Below are 27,308 nucleotides of genomic sequence, written 5' to 3' on the forward strand. Positions count from 1 at the left end.
TTTTTATCTATAATTCTTTGTATTACTCCTAATCCCTTTCTTGAGTCTCGGTTTAACCTTTGCAACATTTCAGTCTTTAGGAACGGATCTCTCGTCAAGTGACATAGGAAAACAACGCGAGCTTGAGAGCGTTTTGCTCTATTGTAGCTAACAAGGAGGGCTCACACTCGTTGCGTAGAGTACGCTTTAAAATTCAGCAGTTTCTACAATCAATAACTGTGGCCTGTCAGAGGGGTTATTGGGTTTAAGGCTTCCCTAATGGTTCGCAGTAACACTGCCAATAGGCGGTCCGTGCGCGTAGTGCCTCTAACTCACTTCCGACGTCGTACCAAGCGAGAGGCAGGGGAAAGCAGCTCCCCCCTAAAAAATCGTCACAAACCCTGCTCATACCCTGCCTCACCAGACAGACGTATCAATTCAGTAACACTTTGAATGAAGTCAGAACCGGTAATGGATGTTATCTAGCGGCAAGTGCACCCAGAACCATTGTGCGTGGTATGTGTAAACTACATCTTCTTCTATGTGATTACTCTGCATTTCACACCTGTTTGGGAGTAGACTCATAGGAGCACTTTCTATTTCTCGAACCCTGCATTCTCGAATGACAAGCGGAAAAATTGTACACCGAAGTCTTTTCGTGCGAGCTCTGATTTCTCTTATTTACTACCACAGTCATTTCTCTCTAAATAGTTAGGAGCCAACAAAATCTTCTTATTATATAAAATGTGATGGCCTCCATAAAGGAGCTAGAGCCAGAAAACTCAAATTACTTGAACTTCTATGAGTAACCATAAATCACTTAAAAGATGCAACAGATCTACTAAAGAGACTGCGTACACCACGCTTGTTCGTTCTCTCGTAGAGTACTGCTATGCTGTATGGTATTCTTACTAGATAGGACTGATAGAGGACATCGAAAAAGTTCCAAGAAGGGCAGCTCGTTTTGTATTATCACCGAATAGGGGAGAGGGATCATGTATACGATAAGTGGATAGGGATGGCACTCATTAATACAAACGCCTTTTTTTGCGGCGAAATATTTTCACGGAATTTCGATCATCAGCTTTCTCCTCTGAATGTGAAAATGTTTTATTGTCACCAGCCTACATAGGGAGAAACGATCATCACAATAAAATAATAGAATGCAGAGTTCGTATAGAAAGATTTAAGTGTTCATTTTTCCCACTCGCTGTTAGGGAGAGGAACGGTAGAGAAATAGTCTGAAGATGGTTCGAATAACCCGCAGCCAGGCACTTAATTGTGAATTGCAGAGTAATACTGACTTAATCCTTAATTATTCAAATATAGTTCCGTTATTCACCCATCCTAAAGTAGCAGCAGCCAGTCAATATTTTTTTTCACCATAAAATAATATGCTAGTTATAAATAATGTAACTGTTACCTACCCACATCCCACTCGCTCATTCCACCTCCTCTGCCCCATTTTTTTTTGCTTGTTTGCTACATTCAGCAGTTATTTTCGCCATATAACATAGTAATCTGCACTAATATTCATTTGGGTACCATTTTGGACCTGCAAAGTGTTACATTTTTAACCTCTGAGTATAAAGTAATTTAGGATTCATTTTTTATAGCTTCTTTGCGAATTTCATTATGATTTTGTTTCTGTGTAGACATGTAGTAGCAAAGGGTCAAGTGTCTTTGGAAAAAAAAAATCTTCGTACAGCTATGAACTCTCGCTGATGCTGTATTGACTACCTGCTTGGCATTAAGTTGCCTGAGGACGACGTAAAAAGACGAAAGACGGTTCACAACGAAATATAAAATAAATATTGCTGTATAACGTAAATACTATGTATTTCAATTTGTAAATATTGTCCGATCGGAGGAGAAAGATGGTAACTAAAATTTCCTCTAAAGGTATCGCCCAACGGAAGATGTGTTTCATTTGATGACTGCCCTCGACCTTGCTTATCATGTCTGTGACACTCTCTCTCCTGTTTCGCGCTAACACAAAACGAACTGCCCTCCTTTGTACCTTTTAGATGTCCTCTGTCAATCCTTCCACGTAAAGTACCCATACCTCTGAGGAACACTCCAGAACAGAAAGGAAAATCGCTGCATTGGTAGTCTCTTCAGTAGATTTGTTGCACCTTAAGTGTCCTGTGATTTGCATTCCGCATAACATCCATGTGATAGTTCCAATTTAAGTTATCTATAATTTTAAATCCTTGGTATTTAGTTCCATGGCCACCTTTAAATTTGTATGACTTACCGTGTTTAGTCAATACAGTCAATATAATTGTTCGTCCTGATCGAACTTTTAATTAAAAAATTAAAATAGCGATCAAGATGGACAACTGACTGGTGGTAATGATCACGGACTCGTATAACGATTTTATGTCATTTATAGACAAAATTTATCGTGCTACCGAAATTTTGCGGACTTTTGTAGCTGTCATGTGAAGACCCCACATTTTTTTGCTGTTAACGGCCAAATGGCACTTTTCGCACTAAGCAGATATCTTGCGTAAATCATTTTCTCATTCTTTTTTAGCCCTTTCAAAACCAAGGGAGAGGGGGGGGGGTGGTGGGCTTTATGCCCACCTTTTGAAAAAAATTGTAATCTTGCCAGTTACCTTACGTTTTAAAATGCTGAAAAAAATATTTACTGCTTTTAGCGAGTTATTCTAACAGATTCCATACATGTTTGAAATTTTTCAATTAAACTCCACCCAAAACAGTAAGTAATCATAGCAGATGTCACTTTCCCCAGTGAACGTCGTATTGAATATTACAGGTTCAGAGCTTCACCTACACATTAATATCTCTTTAAAAAATATGTTTAGAGTGAAATTCGGCAACAATGAACGAAATTGGCATTTCCTAATTTTTGCTTGTTTGTGGTGACCACGAAGTTGGTAGAACACGATATTGAAAGTACACTGCCGTCCGGGGTGGCCGAGCGGTTCTAGGCGCTACAGTCTGGAACCGCGCGACCGCTACGGTCGCAGGTTCGAATCCTGCTTCGCGCATGGCTGTGTGTGATGTACTTAGGTTAGTTAGGTTTAAGTTCTAGGAGACTGATGACCTTAGTAGTTAAGCCTCATAGTGCTCAGAGCCATATGAACCATTTTGAAAGTACAACGATATTGCTAAGTGTGTGCTAACAGGTGTTACATTTGTCCTGGTTCCTGCTTACACAAAAGCACCTCTTTAAAAAGTGAGTTCTTAATGTAACTCAATAATAATTGAAGAGATTTTTATTTGCTTCGGTTCGGCATAAAGTAACACCCCCTCACCTCTGGTAATAGGCCTTATGGAAAGTGCCTTGGTATTGCTAGGGTTAATGTTCCGAATTAATAGTCTCCTCACCTTTCCCAACTCTAATCCTGGATACTCTCTCTCGTATTTCTCTACGATGACTCATTCAAGAAAGGAAGACGTAATACTGGCGCACTCTACTTGCAGCTGTGCACCTTGTGGTGCGCATGCTGACGTCACACAATGTGGTGTGGAGTGCTGTCGGCTAAGTGTTTTGAGACTTTTTTTTTTTTGTCGCAGAGTGCGTTTAACTTGAGTAATGACAACACGCAGAATAGCATGTCAACGTGTCCAGCTGTAGCCAGGGTGGTCGCAGAGGGCAGCCACGCGAGTTAAAACAGCGGAAAATAAAAACGAAGCAACAGGGGCGCGGTGCGGACTCGGGACTTGCAGGCGGCTAATGCTCGGTTCAATTGCCCGGCGCAGGCGAGATGAACGCCGGCCGCGCTCCTGCTCTTCTTTTTCCCGGTCCCGCTGTGCTGCCCCCCTACTTTTTTTTGTGGGCCCTCCGCCCCTGGCGTCGACGGCGATTAGCTCGCGGGCGCGGGGCCGGCCGCCCCTCCGCCACACGCCGGTGACAAAGGAGGGCCGCACGGCCGTTGACTCCGCTTCCTCGATTACCAGCTGAGGATTATCGCGCGGGATCTCGTTATTATTGCCTACAAACGCGGCCGCCGTGGCCATCCGTAATTACAGTCGGCAGGGTTTCCTGCGCGCCGCAATAAAAAATAATAACGGGCGACGCCGAGGGGACAAGCAACGGGAGTGCGTGAGAGAGAGAGGGAGAAAAAAAGTAGGAAAAGAAGTAAAGGAAAGCGAAAACCGAGCAACAGCGAGTGGGACGACAGCGGCCGGCAAAGTGGCGGGTTAAAAGGCTGGGAGCCCCGCGGCGACAGCGCCGCTTAAATGCGTGCCGTACCGCGATCTGGGCCGCTGCTATCCGCCGCGAATCGCTGGCACCCGAGGTGGCGATCTCGCACCGCCGTGCCGTGCCCGGCCCCTCACTGGCGAGAGGGGCTACTTAGGCCGCGTCTCGACCGACTACTCGTTAGCTATGCCGCCGCCTGCCTGCCAGAAGATGGCTATCGAGATGCGAGCACGTAGCTCGGTGCTCAGCTTGCAAAGGGTGCAGCATTTCTGCACCATTCCCGGATAAACCACTGTTTCGAGATCTACACTATCAAATTACGTACACACTGCTTGCTTTGCCCTAAATCTACACGAAGTACTCCTCTGTCCAGTGACGTAAACTACGGTACGGTAACTGGGGCACGTGTCCTGAGGACTGACACTTCTGCGGAGTTTAGTGCTTCTTCTCGGATAAGCAGCTTTTCGAAAAAAAAAAAAAAAAAACACTATGGGGCTTAACATCTGAGGTCATCAGTCCCCTAGAACTTAGAACTACTTAAACCTAACTAACCTAAGGACATCTCACACACCCATGACCGAGGCAGGATTCGAACCTGCGACCGTAGCAGCAGCGTGATTCTGGACTGAAGCGCCTAGAACAACTCGGCCACAGCGGCCGGCTAAGCGGCTTTTCGAAGGTAGCATATATGCACACTAAGAATTGGTTTCCCGCCTAGCAATGAAACACGGCATGCTTAAGTCTACGACAAGTATTACTAGAAATTAGTTTAATAAACAGTGTGTTAATGGTAAAAGTGCTGATATTTCCATTGGTGACTGAGGACAGTGTGGTGAACAACGTTACAAAAGAACCGGGTGATCAAAAAGTCAGTATAAATTTGAAAACTGAACAAATCACGGAATAATGTAGATAGAGAGGTACAAATTGACACACATGCTTGGAATGGCATGGGGTTTTATTAGAACCAAAAAAATACAAAAGTTCAAAAAACGTCCGACAGATGGCGCTTCATCTGATCAGAATAGCAATAATTAGCATAACAAAGGAAGACAAAGCAACGATGATGTTCTTTACAGGAAATGCTCAATATGTCCACCATCATTCCTCAACAATAGCTGTAGTCGAGGAGTAATGTTGTGAATAGCACTGTAAAGCATGTCCGGAGTTATGGTGAGGCATTGGCGTCGGATGTTGTCTTTCAGCATCCCTAGAGATGTCGGTCGATCACGATACACTTGCGACTTCAGGTAACCCCAAAGCCAATAATGGCACGGACTGAGGTCTGGGGACCTGGGAGGCCAAGCATGACGAAAGTGGCTGCTGAGCACACGACCATCACCAAACGACGCGCGCAAGAGATCTGTCGGACATTTTGTGAACTCTGTTTTTTTTTTTTTTTGTTCTAATAAACCCCATGTCATTCCAAGCATGTGTGTGTATTTTTACCTCTCTATCTACATTATTCCGTGGTATATTAAGTTTTCAAATTTATACTGACTTTTTGATCACCCGGTATTTACCTCTTTTGCAGACTAATAATTACAGCTATCAATCTGGTACAGGCGTTTCAGTGTAGGATGTACTAGTGTAGGAAGTACTAGTATCCCCCTATATATTATCAGCATTCTTATATAAATTAAAATATTTAACACGTATCTACTGTGCCTTCTCCGTTATTCTGCGCGGTTTTCGTTCTATGCACACTGTCCAATTGTTCACAGTTCCAGAAAGTGCCAGTTTTAAACAGTTTTGTACGTTAACAGCTGAAGACTCATGCCTCTTTACTTCAGCACTCGGATGATTTATGACCGTAATTTCAGCCATCGTTCACGAGTGTTCCGCACCAAACAAAAGGCATTGCAAGCGAAATTATGCATTTTTATCTTTACAGCCAAATAACGAATCACTGTTTTTATAAATATCCATTTTAAATGTGTTTTTAAACTTTCGATTTCCAGTATTAATCTTTTGCCCACTATCAAGCCGGTAACGATCGTTCTAGACTCTTCTTATCAGAAAGGTGGGAAAAGTCTGTAGCTTGTAAATCGTTTACGCTACTGATTTTCACTGACACTCCGCAATATAGAAAGTATGTGACAACCTAGTTCTCACAATCAGAAATGCATCAGACACACCAACATAGAAGGCTGTGGCATCAAGAAGCAAAACACTCGACCTCCTTGAAACACAGCAACATCTATGCAAAAGGTACTTAGAAATAATATTCATACATGTGATAAGCATAAACATGGCGGCTGCAGTAACACCAACGGTCGCAATACTACAATTTGCAGCCAAATAACTATACTTGTTACGAGTAGTATGTTTTTAGGTTGGTTAGTACCTCCAAGTAAGCATGGCACAAGCAAGCTATGAACGTCTGTTTTCTCCTAGGCAGTACGTCAGGTATTGAAGTGTGGACTCTTGGACGCAAAACGGAGAGTCTATACTGACAAGCGTAGTCCTTTTAGCAGCGCTTTTATGACCACGCAGAAAGCATCAGGTATAGATTACGTGACATGTTTGCAGGAAGACAAGCGGGTACATAGTAAATCACCAGTTATCACAAAATCTGTATCTATACCCCTAACACCCTCTATGTTGAAAGACTGAAAAAATTATGACCTGTAACTTTTTTTACGACAATTTATTTTACCTTTTCCACTTTGGTTTGCTCGTCTTCAGACGAGATGTAGGGTAGGTTGGAATGTGGCAGTTTGGTTATGCTTTGGCAAAGCCTACGAATGTGAAAGAAGCTTAGTTGGAGGTCTAGGTTACGTGACAGTAAAAAGCTTGGATGAGGTGACTGACTTGTGGGTTAGACTGTGGTCTAGGTTAGGTTGGAATGTGACACTTTGGTTCTAAGTTGACCACACCAGCGAACGTGAAGACAAAAAGCCTGGTTGGAGTGACAAATTGATGTGTTCCTCAGACTGAGGTCTTGGTTAGGATGGAATGTGGTGGTTTCGTTGTGAGTTGGCGAAGCTAATGAATGTCAAGGCAAAGGACTACTTGAAGCGTCTTAGGCTCCGCAGAAATGTCAACACACACTATCTCCGCAATTTCCGCACAAGTATTACTCTGCACAATTGTCACGAACCCCAGGTGAAAAGAATTAAGTAGGACAAATGATACGGTGAAGTGAGAGGGTGTACCAGTAGGAGAAGAAGTTGTACAAGTAGTTGAAGTAGTAGTAGTAGTAGTAGTAGTAGTAGAGGAAGAAGAGGAAGAAAGGGAAAGGAGTGTGTGATGGGACGTCCTCCTCTCGCATTACGTTTCCTTAACAGTAGTTGTCATATCAGTATTATTTTTCGAATTTTGGATAGGCAAGTATTATCTTAGCTGATTTTCTGAAAACTTTCATGTAATTTTATACACAGTATTTTATATTTCAAGCTAAAATTTATGAAAAGGAATTACTTCATTTTGGATGCTATAGTTGATAAATACTAGATCTGAATGTACAGTTAAATTTACTTTCTTAGAAACATTTGAAATTACGAATTATTTGGCACACTTAAAATTTCTATTATTAAATAGTAGTGTTTACTATGGTTATTTCTGGATTCATTTATGAAATAATAATCTTAATTCATAGAAATCCTCTAGCGGTTCTAGGCGCTCAGTCCGGAACTGCGCGACTGCTACGGTCGCAGGTTCGAATCCGGCCTCGGGCATGGATGTGTGTGATGTCCTTAGGTTAGTTAGCTTTAAGTAGTTCTAAGTTCTAGGGGACTGATGACCACAGATGTTAAGTCCCATAGTGCTTAGAGCCATTTGAACCATAGAAATCCATTTGTCAAGAAAAATTGTAAACCCTTTGGAATATGGTTATTTCCGCAGAGTGCAGTCGTAGTAAGCATGCCTCTGATGTATTTGGACGTATTTTTGTATTTTGGGCAAACAATGTAATTTCGGCTTTCTTAATGTGAAAGTTAAAAAAAGTATGCTGTATTGAAACGTAACAAAATATACTAACGTAAAAACAAAAGTTCTGCAATAACAATCTTCAAAATTATTTAGATCAATTCCACCATGAGAACCTGAGAGATTTTCAGCTTCATGAATCAGAACCCTAGATAAGAAGAACTGGAGCCAACTCTACAAGAAAATATACGTAAACTAAAAAGTTTATTGTCATCTTACTCCTCTCAAAGCTTCAGAAAAGACTTTGCTTATTGTGGACAATATCTGCACTAGGAAGGAGTGGGTGGATTACAACTGCAAGGCAAAAAGATAGAAAGGGAACGGACATCTATGAAAGAATACCACGAGGAGATTGAGATTGAGCTGTGTTGAGCAACAGTTCCATAAGAAGTACCTCTACCGCCTACGGAGACAATTTCTCTCGTATTTTCGGCTCCCAGATGGAGACGACTTTGAGCTAATCAGTAATGTAACAACGAAAAATGAACCGCTTTATTGTTGCGAGCAATACAGCTTCAGAGCATATGTTTCTCGTGTTTTGAACTGCATAAGGGGCGATCAATAAGTTTCCGTTCGGAGGTCGAGCAGTCCAGAATCTGTGTGCCAATCAGACAAAATCGCCGTAAGCTGTGAGGCGAACATCCCACCGGCGCACCACGCTGAAGGCACCCATTTGGCAAAACACCGTGTGCTGCTGCGTGTAGAAGTCTGTAACTGCCTGCTGCACATCCTATTCCGACAGGAATCGTCGACCATTCAAGGACTTTTTGAAGGGACCGATGGCGTGATAGTCGCATGGGAAGAGATCAGGACTACAGGGCCGGTGCTCAGTTTCTCCTGCTTGAGTTGGCGTAACTTCTGCGTCACGCCATTTGCGATGTGGGGACGTGCGTTATCATGAAGGAGCAGCGCCGCTCCACTACACTGGTTTTCGACAAACATTCTCGAACATACATCTTCTTCATTTTCCGGCAGGTGTCTACACGTGTTTGTCCTGCGGCAGCCAAGTAATGGTTGGCTTGTGGTAATAACGTCGCCATAGTTCACGTTTCCGCATTACTGCACGCGCGTCAGAAAGATACGTATGCTACACTAATCCCTTTCCTACGTGTCGATGCTTGTATCCCCACATCAAGTCGAATTACGTTGTATATACGCTGTGACTACGCAGATGCTATACTGGTTCTAACCTGATTCATTTGGTCTTCCTTGGTTCTGTTACAGCGCCCCAGACTACTGTCGGAATGGTTCTCATGCTATCGCCACATTCTTACCTTATCCTCGTCCATACGAGCGAGAGCTCTTTCTCTAACGATCTCGATGCAGACTAGACGCCGCCAGACTGTAATCTTCAGTATTTTATACTGCCTTCCTTTTTTGTTCGCCACGTAAGGATTCTATACACGTTTCGAACCTCAACCTATTATCAAGCAATCCTTCATATTATATCAATAGAACATAATAATTTACCATGATTGGCTGACTAACGAACAAACATTTGGAATTCATAAGTACACATACGTAACATTCTTCATTTAAACCTCTTTTCGTATTTCTTTTATCTATTATGGATTAAAATGAACTCCCTATGACAGTGTAATATAATTTTGTGTGCTAACAGAATTGCTGCAACCAGTCACTATTGCTATCTATTGCTATTTAGTTAAAATCAATAGCTAGTTGCGATGAATAACTAGCCAACGTCAGGTGATTAGCTACGACGTTTTACAGAAGTCTATCCGACAGTTCCTGTTCTCAGGCGCCCAGCTGTGTGAAAATGGCGAGTAAGCAACGAAGCAACTAAACTGTTATGAAGGCCAAATTCAGTTTCGAGCTCCTTCGTGTCGATGTTTGGCGTAATTGTGCAGTTAGAAGAAAGAAGCGCATTAAGTCCACCCGAAGTATTTCGCAGACGTCATGACGAGCGTTTTATATATCATAGACACACTGACAAACGTTTTTCTAAGATTCATGCGAATTAATGGCACTTTGTGGGAATCAGCGCGAACTTGACAGGGTGTTTACATTTTAGGAGGGCTCAAGCCAAACAAGGTAGATAAGAGACATATTGTTTTAGTGTCGAATGTCATTGAAAAAATACGTTTGTTATACGGTATCGAACATGACAGGTAAATATGGTACAAAGGTCGTTTTGTGCTTTTTGTATAATAAATGCCAAATATAACATCAGTCATCTTCTCTTAACTGAAAAATCGAGTTACAGACCTTCCAGATAGTCGAGTGACAGATATAGGGCCAGTAAGAAAACTTATACCTTTGAATACACGTACAAAAGCTTGCTACGAGATTCCAACATGTGTTTCTAAAATGCAAATTCCATTGGTGTCAGACAGAAACCTCGAATCTCACTAATAGTTACATTGCTGTCACCTGATACAAAAACTGAAACAACAATTACGTACTCACGTGATGTAAAGTGTCACATTAATTCATCAATACTACTGCTTCCAGGTGAAGGGAATCACCACGGTGGACGTGTGCACCATATACAGAAGCATATCATCCTATGCTATGTCACGTCAGTAAAACGAAACAAAATAGCGTCAACAATACAGCACCCTTAAAACGTAAATTCTCTTGCCCATTTTTACTGCCCATACTTGCTCAAATGACAGCAAACCTTTATTTTTCTGTTTCTAGACGTAATTTTAAGGTAAATGGCGTGTCTGTGACACGTGCAACTTCTGCATGTAGAAAATACGGCACCCGACGTCGATGAGCAACCAAAAATATCTTTTACCGATTTGCATACAGCGAAGTCTGTTCAGACGTTGGTCTGACCACTTTGTTACGGTAGAAATCATACTTTGTAGTTTTATTTCTGGTACTGTGATTGACTGTTGTCTCTTGATGAATGACACGACAAATTTTGAAATCATTATCTAAGAAAGTACTGCTGCATGCACCTAGAATAATTTATAGGGAATATCTAGAATTTGAAGTAGCAATTTAAACCGGATTCTCAAATCACTGTTGCCAGTCGTGATGCAAATTGTGCGACTATCTACCAAGTGTTGCAATTGTTTATACAGTCCATCGGCTGTGATTTCGACTATGTTTGGCTTTACTCAATCTGAACGGGATTACTTACATGAGCGGGTCAGGCTGTTAGTCAAATGACATTGCGTTTCGCGATAGCACTCCCTCCTTCGTTAAGGTAAGACACTTTACCTGTACGGTGGTAATAAAAAACACGTCTCTTGGTATTTGTTAGAATACTAAGAAATAATGTTTAAGGGAGTTTTCCCGGCATACGTTCCTATCTACAATTAATATATTTAGAAACGGGTAAGGAACTCTAAGATTTTTTTCCGTTATCTATATGCTAAGGATTATGCCTGCTACACTGCTGAGAAACCAGTACAAGGTGACTTTTCTGTAATGTATACTACGAGGTGGTATCTCTGAAACACCTATGTTTAAATCGAGATTTAAGGCACCGATCATTTTAATTTACGTTATACAACATTTATTATTACAATTATTTAAGTGTTGTTTAATTGCTCCATGTTTATTTTACTGTAGTAAATAAAGTCTGCGGCATTTCACTGTTTGTCTAAAATCACACACTTTCGTGTGTGTGTGTGTTTTTTTTAATAATACACATAAAAATGAATTTAACATTCTGAAAAATTATACGACCTACGCAACAAGTAAATTTCCACGTAAAACTAAATTCCAGGGTCTAAATTTTCACATAAAGATCCCATTCTATAGCTACGAAAAGAAAGCCTGAGAAACTGACATTCAGTCCTGGGATCTACATTTTTCTTATGACCCCTCAGAATGCATTTGATTTTAACACACACTTTGAGTATTTTATTGGAGATACAGACAGATCCCCATCACAGCTGTCCGTAAGTTCTTCCTCTGAATGAAGCTATCGTTCGGTGGCAGAACTATGATCACTGGCTGTTGTAAAATATTCGTCTTTCCTTCTGTTTCTTGATCTATATCACTAACACCTTCCTCCGTCCATCAACTAACAATTTCAACAAACTCGTGAAAGTTAAAACTGACATATTCCTGCGAACACATTCTGTATTATACCGTACTGAAGAGAACAGGTATTTAGTTTACGAGGAGACCCTAACACCTGTCAACAACAAACGAAACAGGCGATAACGCAATCGACTAGAATGCGTTGTAGGGTTGGCAATTTAAAGAGGGTAGGGAGAGTACACAATTGACCTTGGAGAGCGAGTTCCAAAATTTTTGCGCGGTCTGAGAGACCACACCTCGTAAGTTACGTGTTAATTGGCACGCAATATTACCCTAGTCGCGTCGTGACACTGGCTGTAGTCCATGTAGTTTTAGATTAATATCATTTATTTATGTCATTACTGTCTCTTGACGGATTACATAGTAGCTTTTAAAACAGGCCTCCCTTAGGATGACTTATGTCCGACTAGAATAATGATCTGGTAGTCTCCGGAGTCGGAATTAGCAGTCTAAATCAAGTTTGCAAACCCTGGCTGTCGAATACCTATGGTAAAACTGCTCCATCTTTCAAGTGTTTGCAGTTGTCTGCGGAAACCATTGTTCGTAGTGGTATCGTAAGAGTTGACCGTTTCCTCTGTTCGAGAGGAAACCTCACACGAGCAGACCAGATGAAGACGACATACATCACCATCTTGCTATAGCATCCTTACCATGATAGGTACTTCGTCGATAAAGGACAGTGCCACGAGAACTGCGACTGATAATTAAATACAAATCAAAGAGTTTTCTACGTCTGTATTAAATGTTTCAGTGGTTCACCATATCATCTTCAGGTGGAGAATTATGTAGTCGTATCCTTGGCATTACTGAGGAGCATAGACATTTTCTCACGGTAGTAGGCGAAGTGAAGGGATATGTCAAGGACGCTGCCCGGATTTTGCCAAAGGAAGAGGATCCGATTTGTTAAATAGGACCTTAAAATTGCTCATGTTGTTCATTTATTCTGAAAACAAATTTATTTTTTTAATTACTTGTACATAGTTTGCTTTTCGAAGACGTTCATACAAATAGTATTTCGTCCATAAACCTAAGCAAAAAAAAAAGCTTGTCTTAAAAAAGTGTAACTAAGACTCTCAACAGTGTGTGAGAAATACCCAAATGGAAAACTAAATACTTCTTTATTTGGATAACTTCACTGTCCTGACAAACTGATCATTATTCTAATGTAAATTATTTCCTCTTTGCTATTAAAACACAGCTCAGTGTTCTAATATAAAGTTCACTATCACCTCCCCGAATCCCGGAAGCGGCATGCTAACGGGCGCGGCTGTCCATGAGAGCCAGATAAAATTTTATCATTTTACAGAAATCAGTACCATACGTGCTGTCATTGCAAGATAGAGTTTTCTTGTGCACGTTTGCATATTTTGACCTTATAGGAAAAAAATTCGAGCATATTGCATATTTTGATTTTCATATACTTAACATGGCACATTTTACAATTTAATCCCATATATCCATCACCTTTTCCTGCCTTAGTGCATAATATTACCCTATTGTGCATAACAGTGCATTTTTTCAATATTGCACCACAATGTATGTCATTTGGATTAAGAATGCTAAACCATTTGCTTCGACAATGACCTCGGAGTTTTCACCAAGCAGAGATATAATCTCGCTACTTTGAAGTGCTGAATTTTGGCAAACCACTAACAAACAGACATGCTCCAATCTTCCTTCAGCCTCCAAGGTTATCTTACACTGTTCTTCTTTCAGTGTCGATTTGAGCTGAGGAGGTGATCAGAAATCAAGGAAAGAGAATTTTGCGGGACGTCATAATTATTACCGACAGAGTTGTTGGAATAAATAGATCTGATACTGTTGTATTCGACAGAGAAATTAGAACAATTTTTGGTGGCGGAAATGAAAAGGATATAGAGTTATTCAAACATACACTTTCCCAAATTTCCTCATTTAAGTATTAATCTGTCACTTCTTCCAATGGAGAAAACTCATCTCCTGTAGATAAACGCATCAGGCTCAATGAGGAGAATTTGTATCATTATTTACCAGCGAAAAAATGCTCCTGTCGGAGCGCAAGAAAGGCGATTACGCTCCTGTTCAAAAGACTGACTGGAAAGTGGGGTACCAACTGCCTCGTTCTACCTTCCTCAGCACCTTTCAAAATTCTCCAAACATTTTGTCAAGCGAACATATCCGACACTATTTTTAGCATCTCGCTCCCACAAACTCCCCCAAACCACTAGTCCATCGCTGTAAGTCGCTCGTACGCATCCACACACACTTGCCGATTCTCACTCACTTATTCTGCCCAACTCATTGTCATTACCTCTTTGTGTCTCCCTAATTGTCACCATTTCCCGTCTCAGAGCCACAGTCTCCTTCGACCCGTCCTGCTAATACCACCTCATCTCATTGTCACAGTCTCTCTCTCGTTCTCTCTTACTGTTACTATTTTATTTATTCCTTCCCACTGCTGCTTTGTCTTCTCACTTTATCACTCTCTTCCTCTGTCATTGTCATCGACCCTGTCTCTCATTAACACTGTCTCTCACCCATTTATACTTTCTCCGTCTCTTTATTCCTCACCCACTGGCACTGTATCCTTCACTCTTTCCCTAGCACTGTTCTCTCACTGTGAACTGTGTTATCACTGCCACTGTGTCCCTCTCTTTATCTCACTCTTCCCTCGCCTCCTTCACTCTTTCTATACCACAACAACTGTTTGCTATCGTACAGTATTTATTACTTCTCCATCTCTCTCCCATTGTCACTGTCCCCTTCTCTTTCATCGTAAAAAAACGGGTATATATTCGCATATCAAACTTTTGGAAAAAAATTAAAGGTGATGAGGAATATGGAATCAGTCAATAGGAACCCCAACTTCTCAGTCAGAGTCTTTTAAACAAGAGCATGTTCACCTTTTTTGTGCTCCGATAGGAGCATTCTTCCGCTGGTTTCCTTTTTTTCTCTGTTACAGCAGGGCATATCACTCATATGAAAAGAACTGCAATTATTGGTAGTTTACTAATGTGAAATTTAATTTTACGTGCACAAAATTTTTGCATGTGCTTCAGTAATACAGGCTGGGGTTCTCAGAACCATTCTGATGATTACGGTGACACTTTACACCATATTTCTTCGTGCTACGTCGCTTTATAAACTACGTTTTCGCCTCTCACCGGATTTTACGCGTGTATTTTATGTCAATTACGGGACTTTTGAATCTCTGTATCTCGGAAGTGTATACGAATATCAACAAAATTTTGAAGGTTATTCGTGATCGAGATCTCAGGAATATATTGTAGAAAATTTATCCATTTGTGTGCATAGCCATCTTCGAAACTACAGCTCGGTTTTGGTACGAAAAAATGGTAAGAAACCATTTTATGGGCTTTTCTAATGAACAGTCTATGAACTACCGGTGCCTACATAAGTCTCTTATGGCAGACTGTAGACCACATCAAATGTAAAAAGAACCACCCGATCTGCTCCATGTGCCTAAGGAAAATATTTTTACCCTGTACTGTAGGATAGTGACACTAAGACGATCCGTCTACCGGATATACAAATGGTCTCTAGCCCAAGGGATATCCAAAACACTTGACCCTACCACCGAATCACCAACAGAACCCGAGGTATAAGTCACGAAAGAGTTCCGTCTTTTTGCGCGGAATTATGGAACATATTAGATAGTGCACCGATTTATCGTGTGGTTTTTAGTGATATGAGTCTCCGAAGGATTATACTGTTCGTGTTCAATGCAGCTCTTTTAATTTAAGCGCCGAAGGCGCATCTTTGAGAGAGCTGGAAACTGTCAGAAGAGAAAGGAATTCGGAAGGAATTGGCTATGGCCTATAGTAAGGGACCAACACCGCGCCTAAATTGAAACTGGAAAACCACTAAAACCCATTTTCAAGGTTGCTGGTGGATGGATTCGAACCCCCTCGTCTCCCGAATCCAGGGGTCTCTACCTCAACGCCTCAACGCACAGATTACTCCGATCGTTGGAGAATTTGGAAAAGCTGGTTGTTATACATTGTTTTAAAATAAAATGCATCACAACAAATGAAGGAATTATGATACTGTATGTTTTTCCTTTAGTACTACATGTCTGATCATTTTCTAGTGCATGAATGCATGCATATTTTAAGATTTTATTGTGCATGGAATTCATAGGTTCAGCTATTATAGCATAATAAGAGCGTAAAAAGATTTTGGACGAAACGGTGGAAGGGAGGGGCGGGAACGCAGGACGTCAGCTTGGACGAATTCAAGCAGCCTGCTGAAAAAATCTTTTAGAAATGAAGGGATTATAGACTGCGCTATCATCACACACCCTTGCCGTTGTCCACAGTCCCCTCCCCACCGTTCCGTATCGGAACTGGTTTTCATAATTGAGTACCGCCCGGGTGGGCAGACTAGGCGGTTTTTTGCCGTTTGGACTATTAATGACAGATTTTTGAGGACATTTTCTAAAGAAATGGAACCGTCGATGTTTGGGCGATATTTTCGTTGATCAACAAGATATTTCGGCGACACAGGAAAATCTAAGTGTATTTTTATGCACTTCTTTAATGTAATTTTGTTTATCGCTTCGCTACTATTAACCCCAAAGCTATACCAGTCTCCAAGTAAAGACTCCTGTGCAAACATTAAACAGCTGTAGATAGGTAATTAGGCTTTTATAGTAATGCGTATATAATTTTAACTTATCGTAACGCTATGGACGAATCAAACGGTTTTCCTCTTCTTTCTCGTTACAAACATATTCACTATTAGAATCTGTCCTAACAGCACACAGCACAAAAACAATAAACAGCAGCATTTACATTAACCTGCAAGTAAGAACTGCACTGGCTGATAAGACAACAGGTGAGCTCACGTAAGGCAAAAATGCACAGTAGCTGGTCTTGGATAAATCAGGAATGGGCTACAATCGGTACTGCTATCGATGTATCGATAGTTAAAAATCTACCAGATGCAAAAAAAAAAAAAATGTTCAAATGTGTGTGAAATCTTATGGGACTTAACTGCTAAGGTCATCAGTCCCTAAGCTTACACACTACTTAACCTAAATTATCCTAAGGACAAACACACACACCCATTCCCGAGGGAGGACTCGAACCTCCGGCGGGACCAACTCCACCAGATGCCTCGCTGGCTATAGATAGTGCGTGTCCCTTTCTCGTCGTTGATTGGAAATCAAAACATCTTTCAGTAACACTGTACGGCAACTAGGTCGTGTGTAACTTCGTTTAGGTGATAGGGCTGGTCCGAACCGCCCAGACCCTCTTTTGGCTATGTCCTTGTGTGTGTGTGTGTGTGTGTGTGTGTGTGTGTGTGTGTGTTCTCACCAATAACAGGGATATGACTACGTAATTATCCACCTGAAGATAATATGGAACGTAGTAAACAGAATGAGATCGAGGAACAATTGTGTACAGCCAAACAGAAGATGAAAGGAGGGCAACCATAGTGATGGTACAGTAAATTCTGAACCATGAACAGCTGTTTACCTCAGACAACCATTGTTGTTCCCATGTGAGTCCATCGCAGCTGCAAATACACGACTGCGGCGTCGAAGTCTCCCTCTGATTCTCGTCTGGGAGGCTCCATTGCTGAGAAGGAGGGGGTTAATGTTTAACGTCCCGTCGACAATGAGGTCTCTTAGAGACAGAGCTCGGATTAGGTACGGACGGTGAAGGAAATCTGGCGTGCTCTTTAACATGAACCATCCCGCCATTTGCCATTAGCGATTAAGGGAAACCATGGAAAGCCTAAACCTGGATGGCCGAATCTGTTTTGAACCGCCGTCCTCCCGAATGCGAGTCCATTCCGCTAACCACTGCGCTACCTCGATCGCTCCCATTGCTGTGTGGCGGAATTTACCGAATGCATACAGCAGATAAGCGAGATGGCTTAAGAACCGGGAACTAGACACGTGGTGCGAGCCAGCTAGCGGCTATGCTATCGCGTGCTGGTCGCCGAGAAGATCCTCTGGCGCGCCCTGGGCCACAACTTCCGCGCCGCTTGACGCATTTTTTCGGCAATTACCGCCAGCATTACGGTTTCCCCTACCGGCCGTGACGGTCGGCGCTCGCGAGCAAATTAACGCACGCAGGAATCATTTCCATGCCACGCAAACAGGAGATCGGAGATACCTCGTCACTTCTTTCAGCATCTGCATAATTTTTCAGCAGCTACGTAGGGGGAACCTCGCTTTCCGAAATACTTGATAGCTGCAGGAGAAATACCCCAGGGTTGTAGTCTATTACCGGTATTATTCAGCCTGTACACGGGACAACCAGCAAAATAAACAGAGGAGAAACTTCATAGAGAAGAAATAAAATCTTTGAGATTTGCCGATGACATTGAAATTCGCCAGAGATGGTAAATGGATTGGAAAATTAATTGCATGGAACGGATAGTGTCTTGAAAAGATGTTGTAAGATAAGTTCTAATAAAAGAAAAAGAAGGGTAACGGAATGTAGACGAAATAAATCAGGCGACGCGAAATAAATCAGGCGACGATTAGAAAATGAGACACTACATGAATTTTACAATTTGGGCAGCAAAATAACTGACAATTTGCATCTACATCTCCACGATTACTCTGCAATTCACAGTTAAGTACCTGGCAGAGGATTCATCGAAGCACCTTCAACCTATTTTTGTACCATTCCACTCTCGAACAGCGCGGGGGAAGAACGGACACACAAATTTTTCCGTGCGAGCTCTGATTTCTTATTTTAGCATGACAATCATTTCTCGTTTTTTAGGTGGGTTCCAACGAAATACTTTCACACTCTGACGAGAAAGGTAGTGATTGAAATTTCATGAGAAGACTCTGTAGCAACGTAAGAGGCCTTTGTTTTAATGACTGCCACCCCAATTCACGTATCATATTCGTGACACACTCTCCTCGATTTCACCACAATACAAAAAGAGCTGAACTTTTCCGATTTCCTCTGTCAATTCCATCTGATGTGGATTCCACACGGCACAGCAATACTCTAGAAGAGGGCGTACAAGCGTAGTGTAAAGCCATGTCTTTAGTAGCACTGTCGTAATTGCTAAGTGTTCTGCCAATAAACCGCAGTCTTTGGTTAGCTTTCCCTACTACATTATCTATGTGATCGTTCCAATATAAATTATTCTTAGTCATAATCCCTAAGTATTTAGCTGAGTTGACAGGCTTTTAGATTTGTGTAATTCATCGCTTAACAGAAATTTAACGGATTCCTTTTAGTATTCATGTGGATGACTTCACACTCTTCATTATTTAAAGTCAACTGCCACTTTTCGCACCATACATATATCGTGTACGTCATTTTGCTATTGTATTGCGTGATAGAGGACGGGAGAGGTGATAACAACCGCAGGCTTGAAAACATTAAATCAAATGGATATAGTTAATGCCGACAAGAAGACTTGCACTGGATAGACTAGCGTTCTGCATCACAAAAATTAATCTAAGGAATTCTTGTAGGAATGTGATACGGTTTGCCGGCCGAAGTGGCCGTGCGGTTCTAGGCGCTACAGTCTGGAACCGCGAGACCGCTACGGTCGCAGGTTCGAATCCTGCCTCGGGCATGGATGTGTGTGATGTCCTTAGGTTAGTTAGGTTTAAGTATTTCTAAGTTCTAGGGGACTGATGACCTCAGCAGTTAAGTCCCATAGTGCTCAGAGCCATTTGAACCATTTTGTGATACGGTTTTCATAAACAGATTCACGAGGCAGGTTTTTGTATATCGTTACACATTGTAAACAAGTTGTCCGGCCGTACACACTCAACGCTACCCTTGCGAAGCCAAGGCGGGTGGCTTGTATTAAATAATTCTTACAATTGGTTAACACTTTATCGGTAAATTACTGTGCTTTAACTGGCAATCTCCCTTGACGGGCATTGATGCTCCCTCATGAAACCACTGGCATCTCGCCCCTGTATTACGCGATTTGGATAGCCTCGGGGTGTTTGTTCAGTTACTACATCCGGGATGCCGGTGTAAACAGTTGGTCGTGCAGTAAACATTTCAGTATCTCTTCCCTGCTTGTTCCAACAACACCTGAGCCACGTACGTTTCTATTACACACGTCTGCTTCTATGACACTGAGCGTCCATTGTGCTAATATCTATTCCATATTGCGGGAATAACTGTTGCATATCACTGTCATTCCTTATCCAGTTTCTTCCCAACCAAGTTTCGTAATCGTCAGTGGGTTTTTATTTCTTTCGCTATATGTCTGTCGGTTTTTCAACTAATAAAGGATTTGTTGTTAGAAAAGATCGACTTGCAACATGTGGATGACATACAAAATAAAGCCCACGGGCAATGACAAAACTATCCGGAAAGACATTCGTTAACATGTGCAAACAGAAAATAACTGCGTTTTGCATCAGGGTGAGTCCAACTGTTTTCGTATTGTTTTCTCAAAATGCGGTCACGTCAAGAGAAGGGAGTAGTGACAGCACTCAGCAGTGTGAAAACTTATTCTTATGACGCTTTAAGAAGACAATAAACGTGTTTTTGTGAAGACACACCACTAATACATAAAAGTCTTAATTGTTTATTACATCAGACCTTAGTGTGCAGCATATCCTAACATATGACAACATGATGGAAACACAAACGTCAATATTCATTTTGCGCAAGTCGAATGACGGTTTTTATTTATCGTACTGTGTAAAACAGGACTAGAAAAACAATTCAGTTGTACTCTGAGTGAATTATTGTTGCTTTCATTTGTTAGAATGCTCCTGACGAAGAAAACTGTGAACACAGGAGTTTACATCTTATGATGTAATAAATGTGATACGTAGTTATGGAGGCAATGTTTTGCCTGGCTTTCAATTCTGAGTACAGCGTTCACCAGCTATGTTGTAATATCTGTGGCTTTCTCTGATCGTCTTCCAGAATATAATTATGTGACAGTGTCGTAAAGAAATACCTCTGAAGGAAGGAAGATAAATTTTTTTACTGATATCTCCAGCAAAAGACAGGCCCTCCTCTGAAACATAAATGCCACGCCCCCCCCCCCCCCCCCCTTAAAGACATTCTTTGGGAAGAGTCTGAAAACTCATCCATATTTGGTGAGTTCGTCACTCGGAAACATTACTCCAGAGACTACGAAGCCGCTGTAGATCTCTGTAATGTAATGCTGTGTGAAACAGTAGGACCACCTGTGGTTACATTCCTCTTTGTGAATTGTATTTCGTCCGTAAAACTAAAACTTACTACTTTGCCACCGTGCCAGAAGTCATCGGTTCCATTACACAGTACATTTCTCTGGAATTATCGTGAACTGTGTGAGAGGTACGAGTTCTTCTTTTAGTCTATTTGATAGACACATTGCACCTTTTTAACAACACGCCTATCAGAGCAGGAAACAAATGTTTTCTCAGAAATCTTCACCAGAAGGCTAATTTAAATACATCGTTTCGGTATAAGGCGGGTGTCTTACTATCGCATACTCTGGCCGCGATAAGTGGATAGTTGTCTCTCTTGGTGTATGACACACATGTTATAACATATTTGAAAGGAAAACGTTACGAACTTATAGCAGCCCGGCGCGCTTCTCTAAACAGTCGCTAAGTGGGATGGTTGTCAATCTCTTAGAAATCTAATTTTCGATCAGTTGTTATGAGGAAGCAAAAATTAATTTCTGGTACTTAGAAGTGTGAAGTATTATCGCCCCTGTCTCATCGATCTAGGCGTGCAACGAAATTCGCATACATGGATACATTTACTTAATGTTTCGAACACAGAAGACCGCATGATCTTACGTCGAAACTTCCGTCCACTGACTGCGTTCATCGAACACAAACACGCAATATACTAAGGTGTCAAGAAGAAGGAAACAAATCCGTGTACTTAATGTGAGATATGTATTACTGACATAAGACCAGAGACAATATTAATATACTCAATAATACTGGAAGTTCACGGACAGCGCAGAGATTAAAAAGATGTCAGCAGATGAGTTTTTTGTGCTGGTGCAGTTGAATAGTGACAGAACGGAGAGCAAAAGAAATAAACAGAGACGTAAAACGAACTGAAATGCTTTTGGTAAACTAAACAGAAATTTAAAAATGATGATTCTAGTGTACCTGATTGCGACAGATTACAGTCACGGTGTATTAACAGTTTCGATTTACGGTACGGAAGAATGGGTGTTGATAGTGAATTGACAAAGTAGTTCTGTGCTGGATTGTAGTAGATAGAAAAACCGCAACGATGGCATTACTGAAGGTACATAGATAACATTAGAAAACATCGAAGTGCAATATGGAAGGTTGCAGCTGAAGACAGAAATACATGGAAAAATTATTTAACAGCCTATAGAATTACAGACTGCAGATAATAATAACGATTAGATATGTGAACTACGTTGTCATCGGCATGTATCTAGAAGATAAAGAATTTCTTCTCTCAAATAACGGACCATGTTGCTGTCTATAAGTTGTAAAGCAGGTAGAAGACTTCTTCATAACACGTAGATTCATCGAGAAATGTTCAAAATAAGCAGTGTCTCGTATAACTTAAAAGAAAGGAGCCACAAGGGATAAGATTGGTCGGCGTCGGTGAAGACTTGCAAAACAGAAGACATTGGAAGGTGGTGCAGAAAATCCCAGAGAGACAATTTCACATCGAGGTAAAGTCGCCTGTCGCAGTTGCAATGAATTACGAACACAATTTCCGGAATTTTTCTTTAATAACAACCCATATTGCTTTCATTATTACTCTTTTAATTCGTAAGAAACCCGTGAAATTGCTTATCTTTAGACGCGCAAGGGAAGAGCTTGACACTTTAGACCTTTAGACGTATGGTGTTAATGTGCTATGGATAGAAGAAATATGGTTCACAACTATACTCTGCAAATCACTGTGAAGCGGGGGAATACGCTCCGTTTTACCAGTTTTCGGGGCCTCTTTCCATTCCACTCACATATGGAGGTATAGTTGCTTAAACGCCTCGTGCTCGCTAGTCTAGTCTTCACGATCTGTACGGGAGATATACGCAGGGGTTGTACTATATCGTCACTTACACTTGGATCTTGCAACTTCATGCACAAGTTTGCTTGTATCTTCAAACCGTGACCAGTTCAGTTCTTCCAGCACCTTCGTGACACTCTCCCAAGGGTCTAACACACCTATAACCATTCGTGCTGAGCACCTCTGTATACGCTCAATAATCCCTGCTTTCCTATTTGCACGAGTCCCACACTTTTGAGCAATATACTGGGGTGGGTCGCACAAGTGTTTTGTATGCAATCTCCTTTGTAGACTGCCTGCGATTCGTAGTAACCTACGAATGACCCGACCTCTGCAGTCTCCTTTACCTACGACTGAGTCTCTCTGAGCCTTCCATTTCATATATCTACAAATTGTTACATCCAGGTATTTGTACGAGTTTGCCAATTCCACCTGTGACTCGTTGATACTGAAATCATAGGAGAATACGCTTTTAGTTTTGCAAAATACAAAATTTTACATTTATGAACAGTAAAATCAAGTTTCCAATCTTTGCACCACACACAGCTCTTTTCAGGCAGCTCTTCATCACCGAATAGGGCATCAATTGCGAGGTTACAGATAATATTGTCTGCACGGCCGTCAGCATACAACATGAACAGCAAGGGTCCCAACACACTTCCTTGGGACACACTCTAAGTTATTCCTACATCTGTCGGTGACCTCCCATTCTAGATGCGTTTTTTATGCGAAGAAATCGTCAATCCAGTCACGAACTTCACTTGATATCCCATTCTCTCGTACCTACGATAAGAAGCGTAGGTGTGGCACTGTGTCAAAATGCTTTCAAGAAATGGTACAGCAAGAACTTCGTGCTGGTGTCGAAGGGGCGCAGTTTCTACCGAATGGCACGAAATCCTGCCGTGCCTCGCCGACGCACATTCCCAAGGGGACGCCAGCGTTGGGGGGGCCCGCGTGTTTTTTTCAGCGGCCGGCTGCGGTTTTCGCCCGCGGCCGTGTTTTTCTCCGCGCGGCCGCCGATACTGTGTTATTAGGGGTCACCAGGAAGTAGGGGTGGCGGTGTGGGGGCAGGGGGAGCCGGAGCAGAAATCATTGCGTTCTTCCGGTGTTCCACATGACGGAGTAGCAGCGTCGGAGCGTGACCACGTGGGAGCGGCGCGCAACCCGCTCCGCGAGTGCGTCCACTCAGCAGCTCGTCACCCACGTAATGAGAGTGACAACACCTCCGCGACGTTACTACACAGGGGCGCTTTTAGAAGGTGCTGAAAACACTCGGCTTTAGCTGAAATGGAGAGTGTTAGATGTGCCACAACACGGTACTACTGCGGTGTCCGTGGTGTCAAAAATATTTAAGGTACGCCAGACTGACATGTGCAGTATCAGCAAATCGGTTTTCGTTTCCTTCGGCTCACCTCTAGAACACCTCGACCACATTCTTCTAGCGGAATAATTTATACATACATTCTCGTTTCTACAGACAGTCCTCGTCGTTCAGAAGAGGATGGCAAAAGATGAGAGCAGTTGAAAACGCGATTAAGCAAGCAGTGGAGTATTTCCGAAACTCCGACAGTACAATGTCTTTCGTGAGGTGACCGCGTCGTATGGGGAACTCGATCGGAATAATTTCACTGGAAAACAACACAGTTGATAAGGTGAAATTACTGAACAGTCTCGTCAACAACTACTCAAGACTGCAAACTGCCGCCGGAGACATTAAGTGTTCTGTAAAACCGCCAGTCTCTACTGGTAGCTACGTAAGCGTTCTGAGCCTACAATGAAACGAAGGGATACAGGTAAGAGTTTTAGTTTTTCAGGCTCTCGGAAAATAAGTTATTATTCCTATTACTTCTGTACTTATATTCTCTGTGAAGTGCATCACAGGTGGTGCTTGGCATGATATCACGTGTAATGGCTTTTTCCCGTCCCAAACACCTATAGAGAGAGGGAAGACAGAGTGCTTGAAAGTTTCTGTAGGTATTGAAATTAGTCTGATCTTGTCTTCACGATCCCGCTGGGACGATTCGGACTGAAGAATCTCTCTTACGGCCGGTTACTGAAATTTTATATCTTCATGAATCCTCTAATTAAGGTTTGTTAACATACACACGACGCTCTCCTGTGAATCAGACAAACCTGTTACCATACGTGTCAATCGTCTTTGTTTACGTTCAGTATCTCCTGTTAGTTCCATCTCTTATGGGTCCCATAGGCGTCAAACGTCTCTAAGACGTGTAATGCAAGTGACTTGCAAGCAGTTTCCTTTGTAGAAAGTATGTTTCAGCATAATACTGTATGCAGAGTCAACAGACAAAATTATTAGTATAACGTCGATGACGCAAATTATGCATTGAAGAATGTCCCACCTACATATTTCCGTAGGCAAACATTTCATAACAAAAAGGAAATGCAGGCACTTTGTTAAATGTTAGCCGTTCAAATCGAACAAATATCGTAATTTATTTCACAATTAGTGCCACACTCGATTTAGCATTGGGTGGCGTGTTTTCCACTCTGAAATGCCTTGTACGACCCATTTCACGCACGAAAACATGCACTGATTGTTACGTTAGTGTGGCGGTACACTGTCAACGATACGGTGATTCAAGATGTCATCGCAGATGCCACAGCCATTTGTCGTGGGACAGATCTACATATTCTGAGCAACTGCTTGGGTGCGTGGGCAGAGAAAGCGACAAGCACCGTGGACGGCGTCACAGGAGCGGGCCCGGTGCGGCGCGGAGCACGTGCGCTGACAGCTGTCGCAGCGCGGCACTGACCTGCTGTCCGGCGACTTCGCCCAACGGCCCGCCCTTCGTGTTGGCAGCCACCCACGCCTCCGCGAATGTCTCCATAGCGCTCTGAAAGTCCATATTCGGCGCAGCGCGCGCAGGAGATCCCAGCGGGCGCCTGGGAGCCGGCGATGCGCAGCGATCCGGTGCGACGGCTCGCCGCACACGTCCCACCCGCTCGGCTGCCGGGCTCGCACTGAGGCGCGCCGTGCGCCTGCCGCCCGCCAGACAGCGCGCGCGTCGTCCGCGCATCGCGCCGCGGGAGGGGCGTGGCCCGCGCGGGAGGGGCGCGGCCAGCGGGTTCGCGAAGGCGTGGCCTCGGCGCCGGGGCGGGCGGCGTCGCGAGGAGGGGGTGGCGCCGACCACGCCCAGCGCCACGCGGGAGGGGTACGGCGCCAGCGTCCCGGCGCTGTCAGACGCGCTACGCCGCCGGAAACGGGCAGACGGCCGCTGTCTGGGACGCAGCGATTCGGATCGGCCGCTGGGAAATAAACGCAAGATCAGCGTCAGCAACACGCAGATTTAAAGAGCGCAATTTACCTTCTTCTGCTTTTTCACAATACTTGTGTCATCGCCGCTCCCGTAAATATGTTTAATACTAAATATCAGATGGTGTCTAGTTTTCTTGTAAGCGAAAGCTTACATTTTCTGAGCTCTGCTTCTGAAAACAGCTTATTTTATTATATTTGCTGCATTTTACAACTGAGCTGCCAAAAGTGATCGACACAGGCCTGTTTTTTCACCAATATTAAACTATGCGTGTACAAAATATGAACCTTTTTCGTTTCTTATTATTTTAACAAAATTTTAACCATTAAGAAACTAATTAGGAGGATGAGGAAGCACACTTTTTTTTCTTCTTTTTTTGTGCAATAGTCACGCTCCAAGGGGGACGAATGTGCAGGTGCGTTATCGTGATGCAAGAGCCATGAATTGTCTCGCTGCATTTCAGGCAGTTTCCTCACATTTTGTCCACAAAAATTTTCTACGCTTACCTTTTACTTATTGTGCACGATCTCCTTCGAAATACTCTCCTCCAGCCGGCCGGAGTGGCCGAACGGTTAAAGGCTATACAATCTGGAACCGCACGACCGCTATGGTCGCAGGTTCGAATCCTGCCTCGGGCATGGATGTGTGTGATGTCCTTAGGTTAGTTAGGTTTAAGTAGTTCTAAGTTCTAGGGGACTTATGACCACAGCAGTTGAGTCCCATAGTGCTCAGAGCCATTTGAACCATTTTGAACTCTCCTCCACAACTGATACACCGCTCCCAACACCGTTTCCACTTTCGGAAGCAGTGTGTATATGAAGCAGATAGGAAAATAGGAAAATGGGGCAGAGTTTAGATTTATAGAATGCCACCACTGATGCTGTCCAGGAGGGAGCGCTTCATGAAGATGGAGTCTTTCGCTCGTGGGATCATCCGAAGTACTACAAGTCGCCATGTATGGACAAG

At 42.6% G+C, this 27,308-nt stretch overlaps 1 long non-coding RNA gene across 1 annotated transcript in view; it reads right to left on the reverse strand.

Moving 5' to 3' along the window:
- LOC124599602 overlaps nt 1-26,031 on the reverse strand; it is a 310,564-nt gene extending 284,533 nt beyond the window's left edge. Inside the window, exon 1 of the long non-coding RNA XR_006978570.1 lies at nt 25,842-26,031. This is a non-coding gene — a long non-coding RNA (uncharacterized LOC124599602). The remainder of the gene's footprint in view (nt 1-25,841) is intronic.
- Between the last annotated feature and the right edge of the window lie 1,277 nt (nt 26,032-27,308).

This window comes from Schistocerca americana, chromosome 1 (assembly GCF_021461395.2).
Source record: "Schistocerca americana isolate TAMUIC-IGC-003095 chromosome 1, iqSchAmer2.1, whole genome shotgun sequence".
NCBI lineage: Eukaryota > Metazoa > Arthropoda > Insecta > Orthoptera > Acrididae > Schistocerca > Schistocerca americana.